Raw genomic sequence first — 3,763 nt, forward strand, 5'->3', positions numbered from 1 at the left:
TCGATTAGAGAGAGGATCGAATGTCAGCGAGGACGCTGGGCTCGAAGGGGATGTATTATAAGATCCCACATCAGTTAGAGAGGGAACGAAGCTTCCAACGAGGATACTGGGCCCTGAAGAGGGGTTGATAGTGAGATCCCACATCGATTGGAGAGAGGAACGAGTGTCAGCGACGACGCTGGGCACGAAAAGGGGATCCCACATCGATTGGAGAGGGGAATGAAGCTGCCAGCGAGAACACTAGATCGAGTGAGATGAATTGCGAGATCCAACATCGGTTCAAGACGGGAACAAAACATTCTTCATAAGGGTGTGAAAGTGAGTAACGACAAAATATGTTGGAAGGATTTGTGTTGGTCTGTTCGAAGTCTTCACTCTCAGAAGCAAGGAGTATGACCCCGTCGTAAAGGAATTTCAGGACTATCAGGTGCGAAATCCAAATTTCGAATCTTGGGCATAGATCGTTAAAGTTCAATGCACGGGAGTGAAAAGCTATCGATTTTTAAAATGGTATTCATGTCTTTATGTTTGGATTGGCTTATAAAATATATTTTTTCAAAACATGTATACATATATATACGAGGTAACCCAACACCATATTTGATCAAAATACATTGAGTTTGAAAATGGGAGAGAACAATGGTGATGAGCTTCAACTACCAATTGCCAACGTTGGGAGATTAATGAAGAAGATTCTTCCCCAAAAGGCCAAGATTTCCAAAGAAGCCAAAGCGACAATGCAAGAATGTGCAACAGAGTTCATCAGCTTCGTAACAAGTGAAGCAGCTGAAAAATGTCACAAAGACAATCGAAGAACTCTCAATGGCGATGATATTTGTTGGGCTTTTGGTTCTTTTGGCTTAGACAACTATGCTGAGGCTTCCGCCAAGTACTTGCTCAAATATAGGGACGTCGAGAGAATCAACGCTCAATTCAAAACCAATATCGCTCCAGAACAACAACGACACGATCAAGATCAAGAACAAGAACAAGAACAAGAACTCGAGTTTTATCATGGTGAAACGTCGGAACCATGAAATCTTTTTTAAAATGTTTCTTAATCTGCAAGAAATAAAATTAATTGTTCTTCGGATAGACAATTATTACTTTGTGATTTCTTGACTTATGGATAGCGTTTACATTAATTGAGTTGTTGAGTCGTTTCATCATCGTATTTTGTTATTAGTATAAAGTTAATCTTTCTTATCTTTAAATAACATTGAACGTTAAATTTATGGTACTTTCGTAAATTAGAACATCAATCGCCCACGAGCGTTTTTGTACAAATTATCGACATGCTTCTAAACAACTATCTAATATCGTCTATCAATAAAACTCAATTGTTTTAAGATAATCGTTGAAAAGGATTTAATTGAGAATTTGGGTTGAGTCGAGTCGGGTTGAAATATTTTTAAACTAAATTCAATTGTTCGGATTCTAAATTTTTTCAATTTTAATAAAATATCAAATTTTTAATTTTAATATATATTTTAAAAAATTATATTCCAAACCGTTAAAAATTATTTTAAAGAGCTCTTGGAGGATAAATAATAAAAAATTATTATAAAATAAAATAAATATATGTATATATATAATTTAATTATAATAAAAAATGTATTTTTTAAAACTACAATAAATTCAGGTTAGTTTCAAGGGTGTACATCTAACCCGACAGCACAACAACCCGGACCAACCCAACCCGAATTATATGGGTTGGGTTGGGTTGTTTTTTCTGAACCTTAAGTGACTCGGTTCGGTTTTCGATTCATAGGATAAAAAACTCGAGTTGACCCAAAACCGAATAAAACTTATAAATAACATTGAGAACTCTGTCGTGTGGAAAGCTCGGTTAGAGTGTCAACCCAAGTTTACTTACAGCCTCTATCTAATTTTATAGAAATCAATGAACCAACTTAATTCATAAATTTTTTATTTATTTGAACCTAACCCAAATCATTTCATAACCCAAATTTCAAACTAAATTTGGGTTCGATTTAATGGATCGAAAATTTTTGGATCATCAAAGTTTAGCGAAAAATTATAAATTTGAACGTTTTTTTTTTTTTTTTTTTGGTATGCAAATAGAGTTCCCCACCTCCCCCAGGTGAAGTTTCCACTAAATGAAAGTTTTGTATGTGATATTTTAATATGAATCTACTCCTCAAATGCATTCATGTGTCTCATGATTTTAATGTTATTTAAAGTTGATATGGATCTCAAATATTTTAATCACTTTTATAAATGCTTGTCTGGTACTTTAATCTTCAACCTAAGGAAGACGTAGAAAGAGATTCTTTGAGGTTGTTGTTTTTGACCATTTTGACCATTTTGTCATTATAGTTAATACTCGACTTGTAGAGCTTGTTCTTCCTCGTAAACATGGTCATGCATTTTGCTCGTCCACTAAGAGACTACTTTGTAACTTATCAATGGATAAGGAATTTAAATCATTAGACTCCTCAATCGAGCAAATGACATAGTCGAACTGTGAGAGTAGCACATTAGTTGGAGAGGAAAATGAAACACGTTTATAAGGGTGTGGAAACCTTCCCCTAGCAGACGCGTTTTAAAGCGGAACCCCCAAAGGGAAAGTCCAAAGAATAAAATATCTGTTAGCGGTGGACTTGAGCTGTTACATGAACTTACAAGTCAGCGAAGAGCTTGCAATTGTACAAGTTTGACTTGAGTTGTTCCCTGGTATTTTTGTTTCAAGGAGTCCCAAATATCTTTGGATGTGTCGTAACGAACTTACAAGTCAGCGAAGAGCTTGCAATTGTACAAGTTTGACTCGAGTTGTTCCCTAGTACTTCTATTTCAAGGAGTCTCAAATATCTTTGGACGTGTCGTGACAAACTTACAAGTCAGCGAAGAGCTTGCAATTGTACAAGTTTGACTTGAGTTGTTGCCTGGTACTTCTCTTTCATGAAGTCTCAAATATCTCTGGACATGTCGTAACGAACTTACAAGTTAGCGAAGGGCTTGCAATTGTACACGTTTGAATCGAGCTGTTCCCTGGTACTTCTGTTCCAAGGAGTCCCAAATATCTTTGGACGTGTCGTAACGAACTTACAAATCAGCGTAAAGCTTGCAATTGTACAAGTTTGACTCGAGTTGCTCCCTGGTACTTCTGTTTCACGGTGTCCCAAAAATCTTTGGACGTGTCATAACGAACTTACAAGTCAGCGTAGAGCTTGCAATTGTACAAGTTTGACTCGAGTTGTTCCCTAGTACTTCTGTTTCAAGGAGTCTCAAAATCTTTGGATGTGTCTTTCATCAGAAGGTTCTTAGAGTTGGACGATCTATAGCTCGGAAGAGATAGTTTTTGGCTTTTAAATCTTTCAACTTAAGATCTTCAATTGCTTTCTTTTGTCCTTCTGAAAACTTCTTCTTATGCCGGTGTAGAAATTCCTTGCTCCACAACACTCCAATATTTTTTGATCTGAGAAGGTTTTCCATCATCATTGATCAGTGACCATAAAGTCCATCCAACGTTGGAATCGATGGTTACTCTCCGTCGCTCTATCGCCATATCACTCCTCTTTTCGAAGTAAGCATGCTCTTATATCCAACGTTGGACATTAAGGGTTTTGTGATATAAGAATCATGGGGATGTAGCTCAGATGGTAGAGTGCTCGCTTTGCATGAAAGAGGTACGGGGATTGATACCTTTATCTCCAATCTTATGTATATAAAAAAAAAAAATTTCCGAAGTATCTATATTTTTAAATTTCACTAGTATTGATGACGGGACATTGAGTGTTTT

General features: G+C 36.4%; 1 pseudogene; it reads left to right on the top strand.

The window, feature by feature from the left end:
- The first annotated feature begins 626 nt into the window (after nt 1–626).
- Nucleotides 627–1,155, top strand: LOC111805586 (nuclear transcription factor Y subunit B-4 pseudogene; annotated as a pseudogene).
- Nucleotides 1,156–3,763: the final 2,608 nt, after the last annotated feature.

Source organism: Cucurbita pepo, chromosome 18, assembly GCF_057944985.1.
Source record: "Cucurbita pepo subsp. pepo isolate OVF chromosome 18, ASM5794498v1, whole genome shotgun sequence".
NCBI lineage: Eukaryota > Viridiplantae > Streptophyta > Magnoliopsida > Cucurbitales > Cucurbitaceae > Cucurbita > Cucurbita pepo.